The sequence below is a fragment of the Danio rerio genome, chromosome 13, assembly GCF_052040795.2.
Source record: "Danio rerio strain M-AB ecotype USA chromosome 13, GRCz13ab, whole genome shotgun sequence".
Classification (NCBI taxonomy): Eukaryota; Metazoa; Chordata; class Actinopteri; order Cypriniformes; family Danionidae; genus Danio; species Danio rerio.
In genome coordinates, this window is record NC_141033.1 from 23,170,190 (window position 1) to 23,185,554 (window position 15,365).

A 15,365-nucleotide genomic window follows, 5' to 3' on the forward strand; every position below is an offset into this window, starting at 1 on the left:
GGCTTGGCTTCCCTCCCTCCCCCCCTTCATGTCGTCTTGCCTGTTCACCTCCCTGTCTTGTGTCTGTTGATGTTGTCTTGTAGTGTTTCTTGTCTGTCTTGTACCTTGTTGGATGTTCCCTTTAGGGACGCCAGGTGGCGTCCCTTTTGGGGGGGGCTAGTGTCAGGGTTCTGCCACTTTGGTCTTGTAAATTCTTGTTTTGGTGGCAGAGCTCTGACACTACTCCATGTCTGGTCCTGTTTCTTTCTCTGTGTGCGCGCGCGCCGTCGTGGGTGTACGCAGAGTGTGCGCGCTGCCACTTGATGTGGCCGCGCACGCTCTGCGTCCCTCAGACGCGCGCGCTCTTGTACTAGTGTTTGTGTTTGTTCTGTCAGCAGCGCGCTGCTTTATTCTCGGCGCCTCCGTCTAGTTGGTTTCAGTTTTGGTTGGCGCTGAGATGAAGCATGTGCGTTGCTTAAGTGTGGGCGCACGGTAAGGTGTTTATCTATCGTGTGCTCGTGTCTTGCGTCTCTTGTCAAAGCACGTGGCTCGGTGTTTACATTGTGGTCACGTGCTTTTGTCGTGTGCTTCAGTGTTGTGTTTGTTGTCATGAACATGCGGTTAATGAGTTCTCTCATTGGCTGCATGTTCTTGTTGTGTTATGTGAGCGCATGGCTTGTATTGTCTCTCTGTGTCATGCGCTCTCCCGTCTATTGTCTTGTCCCACCCTCCTTGTTAACCCATTATTAGTTAATTGTGTTCACCTGTTTGTGTGTTAATTTTCTACAGTTTATATACCCCTCACTTTTGCTGTCCTGTGTCAGTTCGTCATCACATTTCGTCGTTTGAAGTCTAGTCCTGTTGTGTTTCCAGTCCTCATCCTTGCCAGTCTGCCCAGTCCTGCTTGTATGTGTATGTATTTGTTTTGTTAATGTTTTCCCCCTCGGGGTAGTTTATTTTGCATTTTATTTTATTTTTATTATTTAATAAAATCCCATTTCCCTGCATTTGAGTCCTCGCTCCTTTTTCCCTTTTCCCCACCACAACCGTGACACAATCATTCACACCCATACACTATGGACAATTTTAGCTTAACCAGTTCACCTATATAACATGTCTTTTGACTTGTGGGGGAAACAGGAGCACCCGGAGGAATCCCACGCAAACACAGGGAAAACATGCAAACTCCACACAGAAACACCAACTGACCCAGCTGAGGCTCAAACCAATGACCTTCTTGCTGTAAGGCGAAAGTGATACCCACTGCGCCACCGCGACGCCATCTCTAAAATAGCTTTTACTATTAAAAATTTCGCAAAGGAATCATTCAGTGTGATTTATGAACCGAAAGGAATGCTCTTGTTCCTGAATGAAAGAATGCTATAATGTCTCAAAGATGTGACAATCTTCATTTCAAAACAGGATTATGTGAAATTACATTTTATTTTATGAAATGCAGTGGAGTAAAGTGAGATTATGCTTTGATATGTAGTAAAGTGAACGCTTCCCAAAATGAAAAATGCTCAGACAAATACTTTTCAAAGTACATATGCTTGAACAAAAAGTACTTATATAACAAGTCTACTACTATAAGGGTTTATGTAATGTATCTAAAAAGCTACAAATTATTAATCTTCTACTGTGCAATTTACTATATATCCACAGAAGTAATGAATTCAGTGTATGAAGTCTCTCTGAAAGCTGGGTTGTCTCATTAGTTCTATTGAGTAAATGAACTGGTAAAATTCTTCTACATCGACTCTCCCGATGTGTTTCTAAAAGTAAGCTGTCCTCTGTGGTGCGATATTTTATAGCATTACTGTGTCGTCAGCAGGCAAACATTTGCTCTTCTTCTTTAATGTGTATTCTTTTACGGTTAATATCCAGAATGCTGTTTACTTCCCATTGAGCCCTCACTGACATAGCTCAGCCTGATGAAGATGTTTCTTCACTAATCTACTTCTCTTTCAATATGGACTGTTCACAGAGAGGAGGCTAAATGCCAGCCAGGCCCTAAAGGGTATCCTCTGTTTAACAGAGACGGTCTGGACTGCAGAATAAATCATGGCCATAATTACCACATCAGCATACTGCAAATTAGCAGCTGCCATTTGTTAGCTGCCCTGCCAACAATGCAACCCCTGCACTCATGTTAGCATTTGGCTGTTCTGGTTTGCTCCAGAGCCTTGGTTTGGTACTCCCACACAGTGCTGGGGGTAGCGCATTACAAGTAACATGAGTTGTGTAATATTAGAACTTTTTTTGGTAACACTTTACAATAAGGTTCATTAGTTAATGCATTTACTAACATGAACTAATCATGAACAACACATGTACAGCATTTATTAATCATAATTGAACATTTACTAATGCATTATTAACATCCAAGTCCATGCTTGTTAACATTAGTTAATGCACCATGAGTTAACATGAACTAACAATGAACTACTGTATTTTCATTAACTAACATTAACTAGCATGAACAAATAAAGTAATAAATGTATTGTTCATTGTTTGTTTATGTTAGTAAATGCATTAATTAACATTAACTAATGAACCTTATTGTAAAGTGACCCTTTTTTTAAGTAACAAGTAATGCAGTACTTTATAAAACTAAGTACTATTTTTTTAGTTACTTTTTACAAAATATAACTGAAGTTACTTTTTAGATTAATTAATACACTTTAAAGAATGGTTGCTGAAATCAAATTGGTGAAATAATGTTGAATCTCCAGGTTAGAGGAAAGTCCCTACCCCAGGTGGAGGAGTTAAAGTATCTTGGGGTTTTGTTTACAAGTGAGAGGAGGATAAGACATGAGATTGAAAGGCGGATTGGTGCAACGGCAGCAGTAATGCGGTTGATGTATCAGTCTGATGTGGTGAAGAAGGAGCTGAGTCAAAAGACAAAGCTCTTGATTTATCGGTCAATCTACGTTCCTACTCTCACCTATATTCACGAATATTGGGTCATGACCAAAAAGACAAGATCTCCGATAAAAGTGGCCAAAATGAGTTTCCTTTGCAGGGTGGCAGGGTGTACCCTTATAGATGCTCTGTGACCCAGGAGGAGCTCAGAGAAGAGCTGTTGCTTCTCCACATCAAGAGAAGTCAGATGAGGTGGCTCGGGCATCTGTTTCGGATGCCTCCTGGACGCCTACCTAGGGAGGTGTTCCAGACATGACCCACAGGGAGGAGGCCTCGGGGACGACACAGGACACAGCTGGCCAGGGAACAACTCGAGGTTTCACCCAGAGGAGCTGGAGGAAGTGTCTATGGAGAAGGAAGTCTGGGGTTCTCTCCTAAGACTGCTGCCCCCATGACCCGGACCTGGAAAAGCAGACGAAAATGAAATGAAATGTTGTATCACGCTCAGTGAGAAAATGAGCTCCCTGCAGGAACAGACAAAAACCAAGATGGCAGAACCTTACATTTCTGTGATGGAAGTATTCTCAATATTTTGAACACATGGAAAACATGGGATTGTCTTAATGAACAGTGATTTTACTGAACCAATAACACAAATGCCAAAAGAAGCAAACACATTGCTTTCAAATTTCATAAATCGGTATATGAGGCATGTAACATTATTCATTACAATGTTACAAAAACATTAATCAATTTTTTTTTTTGTTTTTTTTTTGTTTAAGGTGAAGAAAAGTTGTTATATGTCATTTCATGCTTCTGAAAGAGATCAAGTGTCAGGCAGGTAAAGTAACTCAAAAGTAACGTAACATTACTTTCCATAAAAAGTAATTTAGTAACTCAATATTGTAATGCATTACTTTCGAAAGTAACTTTCCCCAACACTGCTCCCACAGGCCTAATTGAGGCTGTTTTTTAGGACAATAATGATAACAACAAAACTCATAAATGTAAGAGCAACAGCTTAAAGTGCATGAAAGCGACATGTACTGATGTGGGGTTAAGGGTCCTGGTTTAGAGCTGGATGGATTGGTTAATTAATTCTCTGGCTGATTGAATAAATTAGTGTTTCACAAATTTGCATTCTGAATTCAATGAATTATTAATTTTGGATTGGGCCTTGAATTCTTAAAAAATATATATATATTTTTTTTAAATGGACTTATCTATTGGCTGGCTGGCTGGCTGGCTGGCTGGCTGATTGATTGATTGATTGATTGATTGATTGATTGATTGATTGATTGATTGATTGATTGATTGATTGATTGATTGATCGATCTACAAATTTGGTAGGTTACTCTCTAGAATGGATTTTCACCATATAGCCTATGAGTCAGGAAAGAAGCTTGTCATATTACACGAGCAATATTACACAAGTAGCAGTGCAATATGGCTACATATCGGCCCTGATGGGAGGTGTGCCTTAAGCAGGTCGCACACCAGAAGCGCCGCTCGGCGGCGCGCCGCGCAGCGCCACGCAGCGCCATGTATTTTAGAATTCTAAACATAGGTTTCTATCAGGATACACACACCGGCGCCGCAAGTCGGCGGCTGTCGGCGGCGCCCGGCGACGGCTCAGGACGCAGTTCATTTTTCAGCCGCGCCACAGAGCGCCATCTGATTAGTTTCATGTTAAATATCATTCGAATGTGCGCATCTGGTGTGTGATACCTTAAACTGTCATGTACGCGCCGTGTCGCGGCACCGAGCGGCGCTTCTGGTGTGCGACCTGCTTTAGTGTCACACCAGGGACAATATATAGCCATTTCACACTGCTACTTGTATTATATTGCTTATACATCAGTTTAACAGCATAATCCTGTGTGTGTGTGTGTGTGTGTGTGTGTGTGTGTGTGTGTGTGTGTGTGTGTGTATGTGTGTGTGTGTGTGTGTGTGTGTGTATAAAATCATACACAAGAGTCTAAAAACCCTTTTGTATGAGGAACTACTTTCTTTTGCCGTTCCTTCAGACAGACGACTATCAGACAATCAGATTCAAGGACCAGACAGAACTGTTGAATATATATATTTGCCATGATGACAGTAAATAACATTTGACTAGATCTTTTTCAAGACACTTCTATACAGCTTAAAGTGACATTTACAGGCTTAACTAGGTTAATTAGGTTAACTAGGCAGGTTAGTGTAATTTGGCAAGTTATTGTTTAATGATCGAAAAAATATAGCCTAAAGGGGCTGATAATTTTGACCTTAAAAGGGATTTTAAAAAGTTAAAAACTGCTTTTGTTCTAGCAGAAATAAAACAAATAATACTTTCCCCAGAAGAAAAAAATATCATCAGACATTCTGTGAAAATTTCCTTGCTCTGTTAAACTTTATTTGGGAAATATATAAAAAAAAAAAAAAAAGTAAAAAAAAAAAATCAAAGGGGGGGCTAATAATTTTGACTTCAACTATATACAACTATTTATACTATATATATATATATATATATATATATATATATATATATATATATATATATATATATATATATATATATATAGTTGAAGTCAGAAATATTACTCCCCCTGAATTATTAGACCATTTGTTTATTTGTTCCCCAATTTCTTTTTAGCGGAGAGCAGACTTTTCAACACATTTCTTAACACAATAGTTTTAGTAACTCATTTCTAATAGCTGATTTATTTTATCTTTGCCTTGATGAAAGTAAATTATATTTGAATAGATATTTTCAACATACTTCTATACAGCTTAAATTGACATTTAAAGGCTTAACTTGGTTAATTAAGTTAACTAGGCAGGTTAGGGTAATTAGGCAAGACATTGTATAAGGATGGTTTGTTCTGTTGACAGTAGAGTAAAAATATAGCTTAAAGCGGCTAATAATTTTGTCCCTAAAATGGTGTTTAAAAAATTAAAAACTGCTTTTATTCTAGCTAAAATGAAACAAATAAGACTTCATCCAGAAGAAAAAATATTATCAGACATACTGTCCTTGCTCTGTTAAACATCATTTGGGAAATATTTAAAAACAAAAAAAAAAGTTCAAAGGGGGCTAATAATTCTGACTTCAACTGCATATATATATATATATATATATATATATATATATATATATATATATATATATATATATATATATATATATATATATATATATATATATATGGCTGATTATCTAATTCAGGTGAGCTAAATCTGTCCTATCTAATCTATGACAGATTTTCTTCTTTTTTCCCCCCTCTTTTTTTGCAGCATAAATAAACTCATTATTATGACTGTATTGGAAAGAACATCCAGTGAGTTTAAAATTAATAACCATTTTTTCCCACTAATAAACATTTGTAACAGAACTAAAAAAGGGAACAGGCATGACATATTGATCGTCTCTGCCACCACATTAGAGAAATTAACAAATTTCCTGTGTCCTGATGTCTAATAAACAAACCAATTTAGGGAATTGCCAGAGAGACAAACTTCTGCGTTTCATTTGAAGAGATGGATTAGAAGCGTTCTTTAGCGCCAGCTGCACTATTAAGATCTAAGAGAGTGAAATGACAGATTGTTGACATCAGCGTTACATCTTTAATCAATCAGCAAAAACAGCGAGATGAAGTGCTGTAGAATCTCCGGCTGCCTTGAATGGTGCTAGAGGCAAACAGGAACAGACCCAGCCACAGCTGCAAAGATTAAGGCTTAATTAATGCTTTATTTCCATTTTAAAATGGGGTCTTAGCACCGCACAGGCGTCAGGAACCACATCGGATGATCTCTGCCGGATGGGGCAGCGCAGAAGACAAATAAACAAATCTGCAGTGTAGCTTCGCATTTATAGTGTACTTAAAAACAACAGATGCACATGCACTTGTATGCACGCTTGGAGCAACAAAATCCCTTTTTTGTTTTTGTTTTACCCAGCATTGCACATCAAAGCTAACAGGATTCCTGAGGCTCAAGCAGTGGGTGTTTGAATGGAGTGTGTTCTGAGACCAGGAGCTATTCACTGTTGTATTGACTCTAGAACAGAAAGACTCTGTCAAATTAAATGTATCATTTGCATTACGTCAGGCTACTGTAAATACTACACACAGTCCATAGGCTAGAGAAGCTGTGTGTGTGTGTGTGAGGTAGCTTCAGTGTGTGCCACAGCAGTATGGGAGTTTAGAGTAATGAAGTGGTCTTCTTTCTAATACTTTCCTGTTGCTGCATACCGTCGTATTATTGTGCGGCAATATGCATAAAAGCCCATGAGAATTTTCCGGCAAGCCAGCACTATATTACTTTGAGAAATGATACAATTCTCTGAGTTCAGTGGTAATTGTGAAGATAAGTTTAATACTCCTCTCCCCAGATACACGGTTCAGCCAAGAGATGAAAAGGCCTGGAAATATTAATGAGGGAAGAGGGAGTGAGCCTTGGCTCGTCGGTGCTTTAATGTCCTTATCTGTTTAGCACAGGGGCAGCTCTTTGCAAACCAGACCTTCCCAAGTATGCAAATATCTCTGCGATTGGACAGGCTGTGAATTGGGCTAACGTTAATTTCATCCCTCAACGTGCACTGCTTAGTGTATATTATTAGTGTGTCTGGTGGGAAGACGGGACAGAACGCCGTTCTAATTGATGACATGGCAGATGGAGACTTTATTTCAATGCCAAAGTGCTGTTTAGTGAATGTGCCCTTGGTCTGCGAGTGTTTTTCGCAGAAGCTGATCTCTCCTCCCTGCCCACATTCTCACACAGTGCTGCCTCTCTGACACATGTCTGTCAGAATGGAGAAACAACAGGCGCCCATGCAATTTTAGTGTTATTTTATTTACTTTCATTTGTATTCATTTATGTATTTATTTTTTTATATGAGACATCTGTGGATCACTTAGTATCCTAGATTAAAAAAAGAAAAAACATTGCTAAAACACAAAAAAAGAGTAGTTCTAATATTAACAAATGTTTTCAGTACACACACACACACATTTTTGAGCACTAAATTTCATCTTAGAATGATATTGGAGTGAATTTCAATCCTTTGGCAATGAAAAATAGGGCTGGTTACATAAACACTTAAAATGCTTAGTATTTTTATATATTATACATAACTGTATAACTGAACCAGTTATATACCCTAACCCTAACCCTATATTACTATATAACTGATCAAAGGTTTCAATTATAAAATACTTACTTGAATCTCAAAAGCAAGACTAATCACCCCTTGGCAAACTGCTAGTTGGTGAAATTAGTGATAGTTCTTAATGCGTGGCAATGTTTAAGCAATTGATTTATATTCAGTTAATTTCATAAATATTTGGACATCGACACAATTCTAAAATGTTAAGTTTTATACACCAACACAATGGATTAGAAAGGAAATGAACAAGATGTTCTTTAACTGCAGACTGTCCGCTTTAATTTGAGAGTATTTACATCCAAATCAGATGAACCCTGTAGAAATCACAACAGTTTGCAAATGTGCCTCCAACTTGTTATGGGTTCAAAAAAAATTGACAGAATAATAATCGTAAATCAAACTTTCACTTTTTAATACTTGATTGCAAATCTTTTGCAGTCAAATACATCCAAAAGTCTAAAGAGCATCGACATCACCAGATGCTGGGTTTCATTCCTGGCGATGCTCTGCCAGGGTTCTACAGCAACTGTCTTCAGTTCCTGCTAGTTCTTGTGGCATTTTCTCTTCAGTTTTATCTTCAACAAGTGAAATACAAGCTCAATCGGATTCAGGTCAGGTGATTGACTTCCCCTATGCATAACGTTCCACTTCTTTCCCTTCAAAAACTATTTGGTTGCTTTTGCAGTATCCTTTGGGTCATTCTCCATCTGCACTGTGAAGCGCTGTTCATGAGTTCTGAAGTATTTGTCTAAATATGAGCCGGAAATATTGCCTGAAACACTTCAGAATTCATCCTACTGCTTTGTCAGCAGTCACATCATCAATAAATACAAGAGAATCAGTTCCATTGGTAGCCATACATGCCCAAACCATATCACTACTACCCACATGCTTCACCGATGAGTCACTCATGAGCAGTTCCTTTCCTTCTCAATAATCTTCTCTTCCCATCACTCTGGTACAAGTTGATCTTGATCTCATCTGTCCATAGGATGTTGTTCAAGCACTGTAAAAGCCTTTTTAGAACTCCAATCTGGCCTTCCTGTTTTTGAGGCTCACCAATGATTTACATCTTGTAGTGAACCCTCTGTATTAACTCTAGTGTAGTCTTCTCTTGATTGTTGACTCTGACACACATACACCTACCTCCTGGAAAGTGTTCTTGATCTGGCCAACTGTTGTGAAGGTAATTGCCAGGGAAATAATTCTTTGGTCATCCACCACATTTGTTTTAATCCAAGTCTTTTGGTGTTTCAGAGCTTACTGGTGCTTTTTTCCTATTTAAGAATGTTCCAAACCACACCTGATGTTTTTGCTGTCTCTCTGATGTTTTTTTTTTTTTAATTTATTTATTATTATTTTATTTTTTTTGTTAAGCCTAATGATGGCTTGCTTGACTGATACTGACAGCTCTTTAAATCTCATCTTGAGAGTTCACAGTAACAGATTGCAAATGCAAATAACATATCTGAAATGAACTATGGGCCTTTTATCTGCTCATTGTAATTAGGATAATGAGGGAATAACAAACACCTGGCCATGGAACAGCTTAGATACCAATTGTCCAATTACTTTTGGACCATTAACAAGTGGGAGGTACATATATTGTAAATCCTACAGCGCATGTAAATACCCTCAAATTAAAGCTGAATGTCTGCGGTTAAAGTACATCTTGTTTGTTTCATTCAAAAAATCCATTGTGTTAGTGTATAGAGCCAAAAATGTTAGAATTGTGTTGATGTCCAATGTTTATGGACCTAACTGTATATATATATATTTTTTTTATTATTCGGCTCTTCTATAACAGGAATAAATGATACTTTAAAATATATGCAACATTTAAAATGGATTGAAAGATTTTATCTAATTTGTCCAAAATGTGTATTGAACATGAATAAAGTATCAATTATTATTAATTTGTGCATTCAATTATTTAATTATTATTTGCACACATTTTTTCTCATCCACTTTAGCATTGTGTAGTAATATATTTAGCAATAATAATAATAATAATAATAATAATAAAATAAAGCATATATTTTTGTTGAATATTAACTACAATTTCATATAGTTTTTGTTAAATAAAATTGTATTTAATTTTAAAGCAAACAAATTGCAACTGAGCTTAAGTTTCACCAATAAAAATGTAGTTTTTTTATGGAAAAGAAGAGCTGTTTCATGGTGGGGGAAATCAATTTTAAAGCATTTTTTTTACAACCTACAATAATCTTGCAACATTATTTTTTTTATAGACACAAAACTAATCAGCTCAAATAGAGAGTTTCTACTGCTGTGCAATAGAAGGACCATTTAAAGTTTCCCAAAGGGACATTTTGTCCAAAGAACATTTTAATGTTCTTAAAAATCCTTTTTCACTAAAATAAGCTTTTGTTCAACATGAATGTGTATCTTAAAGGTTCTCCATGGAACCAATGAAGCTAATGAAGAACCCCTAGTGTTTATTGTTTATGTTTATGCTTTCCTGTGCATAGTGTTCCAGTTTCTGCAAGAATTTGCCATTTCATCAGTGATAGTGTTGGGGTTAAGCCAACATCCTGTTGCTGTCAGGAAACCAGGCTACAAGTCACACAGAAAGCTCAAACCTAAGCTCAAGACAAACAACCAAGACACGTTTGTCAAGGCGAGATGACCTGCGATTGCCTGTGGTTTAAGCTGACGGCATGTGTCAGACTCTGTGCGTCTGTGTGGCTTGTATGTCTCTGGAGGATTGGCACGCACAGAAAGAGCCAAAGGACGTTTGGACACCATCAGACAAACACGGAGGTGTGAAATGAGAGAGACAGAGCTGGAGTGAAATGTGCGTGTGTGTCTTCATCTGAGAATTGGAAGAGTTTGCCCCAGTGCAGTCACCCTTATCATGCTCTGTAGAATAATCCTTTTGTCTGGGGGAAATGAGGTGTGTTTGTGTGTGTGTGCGTTGTGTGTTTGAGAGAGAGAGAGAAAGAGAGAGAGGATTTTTATATCACCTTTGCATGTGGTTGATTTCAAATATGATTATTTCATGGAAAGCTTGCTCTAATAAATGAAATATCAGAAAAAAGGAGGCAAGGGATTCTGTGTTTCAATCACTGCAAAAAATAACATTTTTGTCCTATTTCTAGTCCAAATATCTTTAAAAAAAAGTATCTATCTATTAAATACATATATTGAATTAAATGCTTTCTGTTGACAAGTGAATATATATTGCTTTGTTTTCGGAAATAATAAGTTAACAATCTTCCAATGTGTCATGATCACCATTGCAGATTGCTAGAGAACTACAAATCTACCACTGATATGAACCACAAATCCCCTTATGCACCACTCACACACACCAATTCCAGTTCTCTCCTTGATTGCAGACAGACAGCTGAAGCTTGAGAAGACTCGGCCACAAGATGGGTCTAGCAGATCAGCTGTGTCAGCTCAGCCAAGTTACAAACACCCTCGAGGACCACATTTTTGGACATTTCAATTGAATCAGACCTCCCAGACTCTATCTTCATAGAGTTTTTCCATCATGGACTCAATGCCTTTTTTTAAACGACTCTGATAAATCTTAGTCCTCCAGGGTCTTTCCAAGAAGCCCTGGATATAACCCTGCAGGTCAGTGGGTCTCCATTATCTTGCTTTGTTTTCTGACCCTCGCCTTGTTAATTGTTTTATTTTGTTTGCCCCCTGAGCTCTTTACCCCACTGCTCTTTTGATAAACCTGCATGCTTCTGTCTGTTCCTGTTTTACCATTGCCTGTCTCACTAAGCATTTAGCTCCACAAATCCACTGAAACCCGACTTTGTTTGTTACACAACAGGGTAAGTAAACAAATCTTATTTCAAACCATAAGCAATATTATTTTGATATTTGAACTAGAAACTAGACAAGCTTTCAGTAAGTAAAGCATTGTTGCAGTGTAATGTATCCTCTTTGTTACAAATAAATACAAAGAAAATGTTTACTTTTATTTTCAATATCTTTCTTTCATTGTTTTCCTCCACTGTTAGAGTTCTTGGAATGTCAGTCTTTATACTTCAGACTCTGAGAAACCATGTGTTGGAGACCCCCTTCAGCGGACCTGGTTTTCTTATCCCACTGTGCTTATGGTCCCATGGGGAGTGTGGGAGAGGAGTGTGACTGTACTCGTCTCAGAGCTGATTGCCGGTAACGACCAGAGATGAGTTGTTCCTTCCACCTCCAAATCATTGCACCCTGACTGTGGGCTTCCATTCGGAAAAGTGAATCATTTGTGCATAAGTTTGCATCCATATAAAAACACACACACTCACAAACTCTGGCCCAAGCCTGGCAGATGAGTTGCTTTTTGGTGAATATTTGTCACTGTTATTTTTCACATAATATTCTGCTCATCACGGTTTGCTATTAAAAGGATTAAAAGGATATATTATATTATATTATATTATATTATATTATATTATATTATATTATATTATATTATATTATATTATATTTGAGTGTCATCATCATTTCTCATCGCATTTATTTGTGGCATTTATTGTGATTTTATGTGCATTTTAGTCATCATATATCATTTTTCACATAATAATCTGCTCATTATGGTTTGCTATGCGATTAAAAAGACTTTTTTATATTAGAGTCAGATTAGAGAAAATTCTCAAAGTCAGATTGAGTTATTTTTGTTTTCACTTTTGCACAGTGCTCCAAACCCTGATTCATATTTATTCAACCTGTACTAGAGTGCTCTGTACATTATGAGATAGCTAGTGCAGTGCTGTTCTGGGTTAGCTACAGATGTTTACTACAGTATGTTAGAACAGATGTGCATATAGAGGCAGTTCTGTGATGTAAATGTGCCCATATTTTATTTTTTCAAATCAGACACTATGGTAAAAGTGTTGTGTCACGGCCACTAGTGTTTGTTTTAACTAAAATGTCTCAAAACTTTAGGTACAGACAGTTATTTCATTCTCCCTGCGTATTTAGAAACGACCTGCTGTTGACGCAGATGTGAATACTAATTTGTGGATTTAAATGTATTGCCTAAAAGTAGAGAAATATAACAGGAATATTTGCATTATTATTGTTATTTTCGCTACAATAGTTTATAGAATATTTTTTTCATGGAATGGATACTCTTTTATCTCCAAAGATCAAGGCAAAGTTGATTACTCTTGATTTGACCCCTTTAAGGACATCTGCCCAGAGATTCAACCCTACTTTTTCAGATCAAAAAAAAAGAGATGCCTGGAAAACCTCTCTATGTTTTTATCAGATCTAGGCTCTGGGGCCCTGGGCTGAAATACAGTTACGATGCACAAAATAATTAAATCCTCTGGCATTGCTGCTAATAACAGACTCTTTATGTTCTCTGACTTTCTGTGTGTTTCTGATGTCAGTAATTACGCAAAATTAATGCATGTACAGGAATAAATATTCTGTGCTGCCTTCACATAATCTTTAGTTCACATTCAGTCTTGTTATACTCAAAGATTTCTTTTCATTTTCCTGTATAGTTTTTGCAGCATTATTCTGCATGGATGGATGGATGGATGGATGGATGGATGGATAGACAGACAGACAGACAGACAGACTGACAGACAGACAGACTGACTGACTGACTGACTGATTGATTGGTTGGTTGGTTGATTGATTTGTTGATTGATTGATTGATTGATTGATTGATTGATTGATTGATTGATTGATTGATTGATTGATTGATTGATTGGGATTTTTGTGATTAGTAATTTAAGTGACTTTAAACGTGGCACGGTTGTTGGTGCCAGACGGGCTGGACTAAGTACTTCAGAAACTGCTGATCTACTGGGATTTTCACACTCAACCATGGGCACCAATGCCTTGTTGATGTCAGAGGAGAATGGCCAGACTGGTTTGAGCTTATAGAACGTCTACAGTAACTCAAATAAACACTCGTTACTACCGAGGTATGCAGAAGAGCATCTCTGACGGCACAACACGTTCAACCTTGAGGCAGATGGGCTACAGCAGCAGAAGCTGACATATCTGCCATGTCAATCATGTCAATATGGACCAAAATCTCTGAGGAATATTTCCAGTACCCTGTTGAATCTATTTCAAAAAGGATTAAAGCAAAATGAGGTCCAACCCTGTAAGGTGTACCTAATAAAGTGGCCGGTGAGTATAGATAGATAGATATACATAGACTTGCGTACAGTACACAGAGAGGTACATATAGTATATGCTATGATATAGATGTTTTAGTTGCGCTGACATCATATTGTTCAGTCCGACAGGCAGCAATTGTGAAGGGCAGGAAGAGAATTGTTTTAAGGCTCGTCAAGGACAAACTGAAGAACGGACTGGACCATAGCTTCTGTTATTATGAGGAAAAGCAACAACTCTGCATTTATCTCTCCAACCGCTGCTCAGTTTGTCTCCAGGCTGCAGTAATAGCGCAGGATTGATATGGCTAGATTTGAGTGGAAACAGTGGAGTCGGGTGCTTGTGTTTTATATGGGCCTAGGTTGAAAAGCATTACTTGTGTTGTGGCAACTCAGAGATCAATGTAGTCTGTGTGCAAGGTCTCAAATCATTCACATGGATGAAATGAGGGGGATTTGCTGGAAGACTGGGTACCAAGTTGTGTTTGCGTTCAGTTCTGCTTTTCCAAAAGGACATCTGTTTGAATTTGTGTGCATCTGAATCAAAATATTCTTTGAATCCTCTCTTATTTACATGTTTTAGAGCTCTTGTTTGTGCAGACAGACAAATGAGGAATAGAAATCGCCCACCTTCTGCTACGACTTTACTGTTACAACAACACTAGAGTCATATTTTTCTGATCTAACGTTGGCTGTAATAATATTATGTGGTGCGTTACGTATTCATACGTGATGGAGGCAAAAGCATTAACATGTGTTTATGTTTCACAGAATCAATTTTTTGTTTCATGTTTTTGTAAGATTAATTTGTTTTCTGCCTGCACATTACTGTGTAAAACGGCACCAAGAACATAAGCAGCTCTTTTTTGTGTTTGTGTGTGTTTTCAGATCAGATGTGTCCTCAGTTGCTCTTTATATCATTTCTGGGAGTTTTTTTTTTTTTTTTTTTTGTCGTCATGAACACATCAAGATGAATATTGCACTGTGATCAGGCATAGAGTTATTACACAACCAGCCTGGGTGTTGTTAGTAGACGTATTTGAGACAGATGCTTTTGTTTAATAGATTTTCCCTTGTTTTTCTTTTAAATGTTGATTTAAATGGTGGAAAAGGCAGAAATGATTATCCCTTTCCTATGGAGTCACCATGTGCAGTGGCTGCAACACTGCCTTGCTGTGCTAACAGGGACCATCTGAAGTGAGATACAAGTCAGAAACTATCTGTGCTGGCGTTTTTTTGTTGTTTTTTTTTTCTAAGGG

At 37.6% G+C, this 15,365-nt stretch overlaps 1 protein-coding gene across 3 annotated transcripts in view; it reads left to right on the plus strand.

The window, feature by feature from the left end:
* Positions 1-11,951, plus strand: part of ccdc172 (coiled-coil domain containing 172) — a 321,472-nt gene extending 309,521 nt beyond the window's left edge. For all 3 annotated transcript variants that reach the window (XR_015505476.1, XR_015505477.2, XR_015505450.2), the window contains one exon: positions 11,353-11,951. The gene's annotated coding sequence lies outside the window, so the exon portion shown is untranslated. The remainder of the gene's footprint in view (positions 1-11,352) is intronic.
* The last annotated feature ends 3,414 nt before the right edge of the window (positions 11,952-15,365 follow it).